Genomic DNA, 12,450 nt, shown 5'->3' with positions numbered 1-12,450 from the left:
TGACTGTCTCTACCGGACAGGCATGAGCTAAGGCCAGGGTAGAAGCTTGGATTGATGAAACATCCTTCCCTGGCCCCTCCCTTCCAATTTCGCTCCTCAACTCAGGTCTACTTGCTACTGTTATTGCGGTGGTCTGACTGCATGTATCTGCTAACATCTTTAGCAGCTCATCCACGCTCATTCCAAAGGACTCGAGCCATTGCAAGAACTCTTTCAGATTGTTGAATGGTCAAGTTTGGCCATAATTATGCCAATCTGTGGGAACTATTGGGGGTTGTGTAAAGTTATTCTTCATCGATGTCGTGACCTCTGATAACGACATGTTAACCTCCATCCCTGAGTACTGTAACTGATCAGTCTCTAAAAGCAACACCACAGGTAAATGACTCCCCAGGTCAGCCCGATTACAGATGTTTTTACCAGAATCCTTAGATTTCGTAATTACTTGTATGGATGGCCTAGTGACTCCATCAGTGGTATATATGCTTTGAGACAGTTCCTGGGCACTATGGGACGTGACAGCATTTCCGAAGGAGCAGAAAGGTTGTAGGACGCTACAACTTCCTCCTCTGAATATCTCATCTCTCTTAATCTCTGTCTCCTTCTAGCACTCATTTCCTAGACTTCCTTAAGCCGCCCTGTACTAGGCAACGGGGAACAGGGTGGAGAGCCAGGTGATAAACTAGAAGTATTAATACACACATGTGAAGAAATGCAAGCTGGCATACAGACCCGAGGACGACTCCCCTGCATGGAAGGCATGTGGCCCTCCCTACACGCTTGCTGCTTGTCCGAGCAGAGAGGAAAAGAATCAAAAAATACTCCCACAAAATTGCCAACTGCCAATCAAGCTGGCTATGTAGAGAGACAGCTTGGCTAGTCACATAAGTACATAGAAATTGGATTAGTGGGTAGCGCTACTGATGTGACATGCATCACGGCTAGACCAAGCAGTACCTTAAGAAACTCTCACTGCCATTTGCCTCTCGAATGACCCCTCTCATACCAGCACTCCAAACCCAGGATGGACACAAAGGGAAGGAGGCTAAATACATCCGGAGCCAGAAGATAGCGTAAGGGCCTCACCAGACACAACAGGGGGGCAGCATATGCGGGACAGCAGATCAGTGTTTCTCCTTGCAGTGCAACTTCAAAAATGCTAAATACAGCCAAAACCAGGAACCGGGGGACAGTGTACAGGCCTCACCAGGCACAGCAGGAGGACAACATATGCAGAACAACACGGCTGCAGGATCACCCACCAGAGCCAGCCACCGAGCTGACACAGATACAACAAGCCGCGCTGCGTATGCGCACCACTAGAGTGGTTAACACAGGGTGTACACAACAATTTCTACATTGAAGATCCTTACAGCCTTTCTCTCACCCACAGATATTACGGACAACACCGCAACCGATGTCAATCCTGATGAAGGCCAACACAAAGGCAGGCTCCAATCAAGCCCGATTTGGCCAAAACACACCCTTGTCGATCCCCTGTGACACAACTGTGAAACCCCCCTTTCGTGTATGTTCTGTAGAAATTGTTGTGTACACCCTGTGTTAACCACGCCCTGGACTACTCTCTGCCCCGGGTGCACCTCGTTCAACTCGATATTACAGAGGTTGATACTTACCTTGTATTACCACTGAATATAATCACTCCTGTCCGTTGTCATTTACTTTAGTGCTTATCGAAAGTACACCAAAATATTCTGTGTTTTTTAAAATAAATGTATATGTTCAGAACCACACAACCGCTTATAGGATCTCTCATCCTGATTGTTTTGATATTTACCCATGTGCAAATACGCCAGAAACACTAAGGCACTGACTTTCAGCGACTCTGACATTAAACATTATATCAAATGTAAATCCAAATTTGTCGTGTATGCCATAATATGTCTTTGTGATCGCAAGTACATCGGCAGTACGAAAAGGGAGCTCAGAACCAGAATTCGTGAACACTTGAGCTCACTCCATTCACAAGATTCAAAATATCCACTTGCAACACACTGGCAAGAAAAACACCAGTGGGACAACAAAGAGAACATTGCCTTTGTGGGACTGAAAACATAACCAGCAGATGCCAGAGGAGGAGACAGAGAACTCAACCTACGCCAGAAAGAAGCCAGACTGATATGCAGATACAGAGGCATTACTGATTTCCATGTATTTTGGGAATAATCTACTACAGAACTGTGTGCTCCTACCCGGTACTTACATAACCTTGGAAGCCACCTATTGCCTCCCTTTCTATCCCCCTGGTAATGGGGGCTTACCGTTATGGCTGGCCAGCAACAACCGCCCATCCACACCATTACACATGGGCTCCCTTATGTGACTTGGTCATACAATCACCCTCAGCAGATACACCACCAGATGGAACTAGCCCGGACTGCCTGGCAGGTCACCGTTCCCCAAGACCAACCCCCCAACCCCATCTGAGTCCTTTCTGACCTCACCCGCGCGGTATATACCTTCAGCCCTCACTGGACCTCAGTGGCACCCCCCCTCTGAGCACTCAGCTTTTTCCCGCCATGGCTTACTTTCTTTGCGAAATGGCTAGTACTTCTGCCCCCCCCCATCAAGCATGACTGCCATTTACCACGACCCCCCTGGCATTGTCAGTCTCTTCCCTCTTATATGCATCAAGAGGACATCCTTCACACCTTGCCCTCGATTCCCCCTTCACGTTCTTACGCAACCAGACTTAATTGTCCTATAAATAATTTTTGCACACCATCCTGAACTTCCAACCTGATAGCTCCACCTATCTTATTTTAGGATAAGCTATCCAGCTTGCAGCGGGCACCCTAATAGGGAGGCCTGCAGACTTTTTCAACTGTCAGCCAAGACACCCACAATTGTCTGGTAAGCACCGGCAGCCCAGCCTTAACTGCTTTCTCAAACCTTGATACCATGCAACTAAACCTTGCCCTAACTCTTTACCAATTTTTCTCTTCTTCCTTTCTTTCCTTGGTACTGTGCTACTCATGCTTAATTTGCTAAAAAATTACCTTTATCATGTAACATTATGTATGTTTATGATGTTTATCTCTACTTTGCAATGGCATATCCAACCCCAACCACCACAAATCACCTCACACCACTGGAACATGCGATCAATTCTATTCAATTTGACCAACACTGTGACGTCCTTCTCTCTTTAATTTAACCCCGTGGCTGACTACGGCTTTCCCAACCTGATCGTGTTGTAATCATGAATGTTGTAATCCGATAATCACCACTGCGCCGCCTATCTTTTGCATATATATCACTCCAACACTTCACCTATCACAGCCTTGATAAAGACTACGGTTGAAACGAGCGTCAGCTTTTTTGTTTCACCTCACACGGCTTATGTTGCCAGACTTTATCATGTGTTCTTTAGTACATTAAAAAACATGTACAGAAACATCTCAGGACTGATGTGTCTCGATTTTTCAACAAACTACCTAAACTGAGTACCAAGATAACCTCACAGAAACTGGATAACCACCAACTGCCAGCGCCTACATCCAACAAGGTTTGTCACCCCACCTAGTACTCAACTGTATGTACCACTGACACGCTATGCACTCTCACATGCATCACCGTCATATCAACTGTATGTACCACTGACACGCCGTGCACCCTCACATGCATCACCATCCTATCAACTGTATGTACCACTGACATGCCATACACCTTCACATGCATCACCGTCATATCAACTGTATGTGCCATTGACACCCCGTGCACCCCACATGCATTTATTTTATTTATTTATTTATTGTGCATTTGTAAGGCGCTTCTATATCAAGTACATTGTGTTTCAAAGCGCCCACAGGGCAACAGGGAAGGAATATGGGAATGAAAGGCAAATATAACAATGAAAGAGCGAGACAGTCCTACTAGGCCTTGTGAGCATTCAGAGCGTGCAAGTGCAGGGGAGGGAGAGGGATGGGGGCTAAGTGCAAGGAGTAAATAAGGAGGGAAGTGCTAGGGAGTACGTTGCAAGCTGTTAAGTGACTGGCAGAGATCATTTGGTGAGCGGTCGACTGCCAATAAGTAAGTGCATGCCTGATAGAACAGACCAGTGTGCGCCTAAGGTAAGTGCTGAGAGTGGGCGGAGGCTGAAAGTGATTGGGAGTGTGAGGGCAGGACCCAGGAGGACACATAATGGCCTGGTCACCAATGTCAATGGCTGTGGGATTTAGCAAAGGAGGGAGATGGGGAAGGAGGAGGTGAAAAGGACAGTCTTGATGAGCTTCCAGAATTTAAGGAGATCCGGCTGAAGTGGAAGGGGGAGGCTGTTCCATAAGAGGGAGCCAGCTGAGGAAAGATATCATCCACCAGCTCGCTGTTTAGCTAATCGATTTGCACGCAGAGAGTTGGGGCCGGAGGAATGTAAAGATCTGGAGGGATTGTATTTAGTGAGAGCCAGTTGTAGACAGCGTCATATCAACTGTATGTACCACTGACACGCCATACACCCTCACATGCATAACCATCATATCAACTGCATGTACCACTGACATGCGGGCACCCTCACATGCATTGCCGTCATATCAACTGCATGTACCACTGACACGCCATACACCCTCACATGCATAACCATCATATCAACTGTATGTACCACTGACACGCCATACACCCTCACATGCATAACCATCATATCAACTGCATGTACCACTGACACGCCATACACCCTCACATGCATAACCATCATATCAACTGAATATACCACTGACACGCCATACACCCTCACATGCATAACCATCATATCAACTGCGTGTACCACTGACACGCTATGCACCCTCACATGCATCACTGTCCTATTAACTGCATGTACCACTGACACGCAGGCACCCTCACACGCATCGCCGTCATATCAACTGTATGTACCACTGACATGTGGGCACCCTCACATGCATTGCCGTCATATCAACTGTATGTACCACTGACATGCCATACACCCTCACATGCATCAGCGTCATATCAACTGTGTGTACCACTGACACGCAGGCACCCTCACATGCATAACCATCATATCAACTGCGTGTACCACTGACATGCGGGCACCCTCACATGCATTGCCGTCATATCAACTGTATGTACCACTGACACGCCATACACCCTCACATGCATAACCATCATATCAACTGAATATACCACTGACATGTGGGCACCCTCACATGCATTGCCGTCATATCAACTGTATGTACCACTGACATGCCATACACCCTCACATGCATCAGCGTCATATCAACTGTGTGTACCACTGACACGCTATGCACCCTCACATGCATCACTGTCATATCAACTGCATGTACCACTGATACGCAGGCACCCTCACACGCATCACCGTCATATCAACTGTATGTACCACTGACACGCCATACACCCTCACATGCATCACTGTCATATCAACTGCATGTACCACTGACACGCAGGCACCCTCACACGCATCACCGTCATATCAACTGTATGTACCACTGACACGCCATGCACCAACAGGTACATGACTAACTTTTCTCACATGCTCCACTGAGTCCACGATTTGAATTCTGGAACATTCGGGATAAAAACCTATTTCTCTACACTTTACATCGTAAACATGCAAGAAACTATACCTTTACATACTTCACATGGCTACAAACCGCAGTGTTACACACCTTCATGTATTACCTCTGCATATCTACAAACATATTATAAATATCGCCTCGGGATTCTATTAAGTCAAATGGTAACTTCTTACTATCTGTTAAATTGCACAACCCCTAACATGGATTCTTCCCAAATAAAAGGTACATAGGACACGGGGTTGAGGGTATGTCTTCTATGCATGAACATAGAATCGCAGGTCTACTGTACATCAATATACTGCTTAAGCCTGGAAGCCTGAAAGAAGAGGAGTATAGAGCCAGCAGAGGAGGAGGATGGAGAACAGCAGTAGGGAGGGGGAAGGGGGGAGTGTACTCCTGCAGAGGGAGGATGGAAACCCGCAGGAAGAGGGGCATGGAGCCTACAGGAGAATAGGCACATGCTAGAGGAATTGGTATGTTATGCTGAAAGAAGGGAGTACGGAAGCCAGCCCTCGAGGAGTGTCATCCCGCACAGGGAGCCTGGAAACCCGCAGCAAGATGAGAATGGAGTCCCGCAGGAGAATGGACATATGCAGGAGGAATAGGCATACCTAAAAAAAAGGGGGACTGGGAGTGTGAAAGCCAACAGGAAGAAAAGAACGGTTACCAGCTGGAGAATGGACATCTGCTGGAGGCATGTGAATGTAAGCCTGTACAAAAGAGGACTGGGAGTGTGGAAGCCAGCAGGAAGAGAAGACTGGTGGCCAGCACAGAGGACTGGGAGTATGGAAGCCAGCAGGAAGAGATGACTGGAGCCCGGCACAGAGGACTGGGAGTGTGGAAGCCAGCAGGAAGAGAACAGTGGAGCCCGGCACAGAGTACTGGGAGTGTGGAAGCCAGCAGGAAGAGAAGAGTGGAGGCCGGCACAGAGGACTGGGAGTGTGGAAGCCAGTATGAAGACAAGACTGGAGCCCAGCACAGAGGACTGGGAGTATGGAAGCCAGCAGGAAGAGATGACTGGAGCCCGGCACAGAGGACTGGGAGTGTGGAAGCCAGCAGGAAGAGAACAGTGGAGCCCGGCACAGAGTACTGGGAGTGTGGAAGCCAGCAGGAAGAGAAGAGTGGAGGCCGGCACAGAGGACTGGGAGTGTGGAAGCCAGTAGGAAGAGCAGAGTGGAGGCTGGCAGAGAGGACTGGGAGTGTGGAAGCCAGCATGAAGACAAGACTGGAGCCCGGCACAGAGGACTGGGAGTGTGGAAGCCAGCAGGAAGAGATGACTGGAGCCCGGCACAGAGGACTGGGAGTGTGGAAGCCAGCAGGAAGAGAAGACTGGAGCCCGTCACAGAGGACTGTGAGAGTGGAAGCTAGCAGGAAGAAAAGAATGGAGCCTGGCACAGAGGAATGGGAGTGTGGAAGCCAGCAGGAAGAGAAGAGTGGAGGCCGGCACAGAGGACTGGGAGTGTGGAAGCCAAGAGGAAGAGCAGAGTGGAGGCCGGCAGAGAGGACTGGGAGTGTGGAAGCCAGTATGAAGACAAGACTGGAGCCCGGCACAGAGGACTGGGAGTGTGGAAGCCAGCAGGAAGATATGACTGGAGCCCGGCACAGAGGACTGGGAGTGTGGAAGCCAGCAGGAAGAGAAGACTGGAGCCCGGCACAGAGGACTGGGAGTGTGGAAGCCAGCAGGAAGAGAAGAGTGGAGCCTGGCACAGAGCAATGGGAGTGTAGAAGCCAGCAGGAAGAGAAGAGTGGAGCCCGGCCAGAGGACTGGGAGTGTGGCAGCCAGCAGGAAGAGAAGAGTGGAGCCCGGCACAGAGGACTGGGAGTGTGGAAGCCACCCGGAAGAGAAGAGTGGAGCCTGGCACAGAGGACTGGGAGTGTGGAAGCCAGCAGGAAGAGAAGACCGGAGCCTGGTACAGAGGACTGGGAGTGTGGATGCCAGCAGGAAGAGAAGAGTGGAGGCCAGCACAGAGGAATGGGAGTGTGGAAGCCAGCAGGAAGAGCAGAGTGGAGACTGGCACAGAGGACTGGGAGTGTGAAAGCCAGCAGGAAGAGAAGAGAGGAGGCCGGCACAGAGGACTGGGAGTGTGGAAGCCAGCAGGAAGAGCAGAGTGGAGGCTGGCAGAGAGGACTGGGAGTGTGGAAGCCAGCATGAAGACAAGACTGGAGCCCAGCACAGAGGACTGGGAGTGTGGAAGCCAGCAGGAAGAGATGACTGGAGCCCGGCACAGAGGACTGGGAGTGTGGAAGCCAGCAGGAAGAGAAGATTGGAGCCTGGCACAGAGGACTGGGAGTGTGGAAGCCAGCAGGAAGAGAAGACTGGAGCCCGGCACAAAGGAATGGGAATGTGGAAGCCAGCAGGAAGAGAAGAGTGGAGCCTGGCCAGAGGACTGGGAGTGTGGAAGCCAGCAGGAAGGGACAAGTGTAGCCCGGCACAGAGGACTGGGGTGTGGAAGCCAGCCGCAAGAGAAGAGTGGAGCCCGGCACAGAGGACTGGGAGTGTGAAAGCCAGCAGGAAGAGAAGAGAGGAGGCCGGCACAGAGGACTGGGAGTGTGGAAGCCAGCAGGAAGAGCAGAGTGGAGGCTGGCACAGAGGACTGGGAGTGTGGAAGCCAGCAGGAAGACAAGACTGGAGCCCAGCACAGAGGACTGGGAGTGTGGAAGCCAGCAGGAAGAGATGACAGGAGCCCGGCACAGAGGACTGGGAGTGTGGAAGCCAGCAGGAAGAGAAGACTGGAGCCTGGCACAGAGGACTGGGAGTGTGGAAGCCAGCAGGAAGAGAAGACTGGAGCCCGGCACAAAGGAATGGGAATGTGGAAGCCAGCAGGAAGAGAAGAGTGGAGCCTGGCCAGAGGACTGGGAGTGTGGAAGCCAGCAGGAAGGGACAAGTGTAGCCCGGCACAGAGGACTAGGGTGTGGAAGCCAGCCGCAAGAGAAGAGTGGAGCCCTGCACAGAGGACTGGGAGTGTGGAAGCCAGCAGGAAGAGAAGACTGGAGCCTGGCACAGAGGACTGGGAGTGTGGAAGGCAGCAGGAAGAGAATAGTGGAGCCCGGCGCAGAGGAATGGGAGTATGCAAGCCAGCAGGAAGAGAAGAGTGGAGGCTGGCACAGAGGACTGGGAGTGTGGAAGCCAGCAGGAAGAGAAGACTGGAGCCTGGCCAGAGGACTGGGAGTGTGGAAGCCAGCAGGAAGGGACAAGTGTAGCCCGGCACAGAGGACTAGGGTGTGGAAGCCAGCCGCAAGAGAAGAGTGGAGCCCTGCACAGAGGACTGGGAGTGTGGAAGCCAGCAGGAAGAGAAGACTGGAGCCTGGCACAGAGGACTGGGAGTGTGGAAGGCAGCAGGAAGAGAATAGTGGAGCCCGGCGCAGAGGAATGGGAGTATGCAAGCCAGCAGGAAGAGAAGAGTGGAGGCTGGCACAGAGGACTGGGAGTGTGGAAGCCAGCAGGAAGAGAAGAGTGGAGCCTGGCCAGAGGACTGGGAGTGTGGAAGCCAGCAGGAAGGGACAAGTGTAGCCCGGCACAGAGGACTAGGGTGTGGAAGCCAGCCGCAAGAGAAGAGTGGAGCCCTGCACAGAGGACTGGGAGTGTGGAAGCCAGCAGGAAGAGAAGACTGGAGCCTGGCACAGAGGACTGGGAGTGTGGAAGGCAGCAGGAAGAGAATAGTGGAGCCCGGCGCAGAGGAATGGGAGTATGCAAGCCAGCAGGAAGAGAAGAGTGGAGGCTGGCACAGAGGACTGGGAGTGTGGAAGCCAGCAGGAAGAGAAGACTGGAGCCTGGCCAGAGGACTGGGAGTGTGGAAGCCAGCAGGAAGGGACAAGTGTAGCCCGGCACAGAGGACTAGGGTGTGGAAGCCAGCCGCAAGAGAAGAGTGGAGCCCTGCACAGAGGACTGGGAGTGTGGAAGCCAGCAGGAAGAGAAGACTGGAGCCTGGCACAGAGGACTGGGAGTGTGGAAGGCAGCAGGAAGAGAATAGTGGAGCCCGGCGCAGAGGAATGGGAGTATGCAAGCCAGCAGGAAGAGAAGAGTGGAGGCTGGCACAGAGGACTGGGAGTGTGGAAGCCAGCAGGAAGAGAAGAGTGGAGCCTGGCCAGAGGACTGGGAGTGTGGAAGCCAGCAGGAAGGGACAAGTGTAGCCCGGCACAGAGGACTAGGGTGTGGAAGCCAGCCGCAAGAGAAGAGTGGAGCCCTGCACAGAGGACTGGGAGTGTGGAAGCCAGCAGGAAGAGAAGACTGGAGCCTGGCACAGAGGACTGGGAGTGTGGAAGGCAGCAGGAAGAGAATAGTGGAGCCCGGCGCAGAGGAATGGGAGTATGCAAGCCAGCAGGAAGAGAAGAGTGGAGGCTGGCACAGAGGACTGGGAGTGTGGAAGCCAGCAGGAAGAGAAGACTGGAGCCTGGCACAGAGGACTAGGAGTATGGAAGGCAGCAGGAAGAGAATAGTGGAGCCCGGCACAGAGGAATGGGAGTATGCAAGCCAGCAGGAAGAGAAGAGTGGAGGCTGGCACAGAAGACTGGGAGTGTGGAAGCCAGCAGGAAGAGAAGAGTGGGGGCTGGCACAGAGGACTAGGAGTATGGAAGCCAGCAGGAAGAGAAGAGTGGAGGCTGGCACAGAGGTCTGAGAGTGTGGAAGCCAGCAGGAAGAGCAGAGTGGGGGCTGGCACAGAGGACTAGGAGTATGGAAGCCAGTAGGAAGAGAAGAGTGGAGGCTGGCACAGAGGTCTGAGAGTGTGGAAACCTGCAGGAAGAGGAGCAGAATGGAAACTTCTATAAGTAGGAAAGCAGGGAAATGGGAAAAGAGGAGGAAAGAAAGGAGAAGAGGAAGGAGGAAAGGATGTGAACGTGCAGGCGGGGCGGCTGGCCGCTGCAGCAGGGAAGGGTGGGGTGGGGGTGGGGGCTTCCTTTCTCAAGTTCTTTCGCGTTTGCTCTATTTTCTTTCTTCGCACTTTAATTTTCCGTCATTACAATCCTTTTGCCTTTCCTTCCTCTCTCTTTCATTATCATATATATGTTAATTTACTCCCAATGTCCCTCCTTTTATCATTCCATCCGTCTAAATCCATGCATGGTATTTTTCTTTGCGATTCCTTCTGCGTCCGGCCTTTGCAGAATGCTACACGTCATTTCCACCCACCACATGATTAAATGCCTCCCATAACCCTTACCACACGACTGTGACGCGACTGCGGACTGTCTCTTACCTGTCCGACAGCAGAGTTGCTGGCGTGGTGGTTGCGTTCGGAATGATGATAGCTGGCAAGGTATGAACGCAACTACTGGTGCCGGGCGAGATCTGTCTGCGATGGTTACGTTCCAATATTAGTAGGGTAGCTCAGTGGGTTGAAGCACTTCACGTGCAGCGCTGAATGAAACTCGCAGCTCACCTTTTACAGGCGTGCACTATATAATTACCGCCTTTTTGCGCTGGTGATAAGTTGTGGAGTCCGGGCGGGTATTGTCGCCACTCGCATTGGCCGTCAAGTCTTGTTGCAGGCTACCCTTTACGATATTGTGTGGTACCCGGAGGGTCTCGTCGTGTTTCTTGTCCGGTACACGCTCTTTTTCTACGCGAGGCGTGCTGAGTGGCGGAAGGTAGTGCAGCGTCCTTGTAAATCCCCCGTGCCCGGTATATCTTGTTGTGGAATCGTGTCTTGGGTCTTATCAACAGTCCCTCAACGCCGCTTTAAAGTCACTACCGGGTCAGCAGAGCAGTACTTATGATGTAGTGTAGGCTTGGAGCCAGGAGGGCGCGGCAGGGCGCGGATACGCCCCCTCGGGGGCACATTGTTCTACTAGGGCATAGAAACAGCCGGGCAAAGCCAAGCCTCGCACTGTAGCTCCAGGATACGAAAGTGACGTAGTGGAACTGTTGACATGCCCAGGAAATTGGGCAAGCTATGGAGCCGTGTGAGAACCGCAAGGTGCGGCACCAGCCGGCCACGGTGCCTTACTACGCCATGTGCCCATAAGCAGGTGTGCCACCCAGGCACGTTATCCTTAAACTCTCCACCGCAGCTCATGTCCAATCTCTCGATATCCCACAAACAGCCAAGGAACCAGGCACTTAAAAGAACTAAAATACCCTAAATACTATCCCCAGACTCCCGAAAGCCAACATCCGGACCTTTCCCCTGGCATCTCAAGAAATTAATTCAGATTTTCCAGACTAGTACAGCAAAGTCATAGTTCTATTAAAGACAGGAGGCAAGCATACACAAACGATCAAGATTAAAGATAGCAGTAAACACGTTCATACATGCCAATGTTCTGTGACCAAAAATCTCTAGGAATCTTACACTTTCAAGAATAGTAATTAGCATTATGACATCACAGGCACGGTGGGTGAGTGGGCACAGCTAGCTAAAATGCAGTAGTTATTTAAGGATCTGTCCGTTGTGTTACTTCTGTGGGGTACAGTCCACTGTCAAGTACCACCGTGCTGGGTACTCATAAATAGAGGCGGAGAAAAGAGACCAAGGTTTGTGATGTCACATCAATTTGACTCAATGAAATGACAGTAAATGACATCACAGGCTGCAAATTAAAGTCCTAGAAGGAAAGGAATAGAGAGATACATATATTGCTGTGTCAATATGACTGCTGACTGGCAACATGGGGCAGTTGCTGGGCCCCCCTGAGGCTCATGCATGGCCACTTTCAACTGAAAGGCCCCAATGTCGTCCCTGACCTTGACACATCAATTGTCATTACAGTAACTCATTTACCATACCTGTTTATTTATGTATTATATTTGTTGTATGCCCAAACCCTGGGGTATCATGGCGTGGTCAATGACAGCTTGGTTATAATTTGATAGGTAACAAAAGGGACAGCCCTAAAGCGGGAATGGGCTGAGCAAATAACAGAACAGGGGGGGGGGGTCCTA

The 12,450-nt window shown here is 51.3% G+C and overlaps 1 protein-coding gene across 1 annotated transcript in view; it reads right to left on the bottom strand.

Moving 5' to 3' along the window:
• Positions 1-11,384, bottom strand: part of LOC138567030 (UTP--glucose-1-phosphate uridylyltransferase-like) — a 120,084-nt gene extending 108,700 nt beyond the window's left edge. The window contains exon 1 of the mRNA XM_069644855.1: positions 10,766-11,384. The gene's annotated coding sequence lies outside the window, so the exon portion shown is untranslated. The remainder of the gene's footprint in view (positions 1-10,765) is intronic.
• Between the last annotated feature and the right edge of the window lie 1,066 nt (positions 11,385-12,450).

The sequence above is a fragment of the Ambystoma mexicanum genome, chromosome 2p (assembly GCF_040938575.1).
Source record: "Ambystoma mexicanum isolate Mex_15411 chromosome 2p, UKY_AmexF1_1, whole genome shotgun sequence".
Classification (NCBI taxonomy): domain Eukaryota; kingdom Metazoa; phylum Chordata; class Amphibia; order Caudata; family Ambystomatidae; genus Ambystoma; species Ambystoma mexicanum.
The sequence above is the reverse complement of the archived record's forward strand: the minus strand, read 5'-3'. Positions and strand labels throughout refer to the sequence as shown.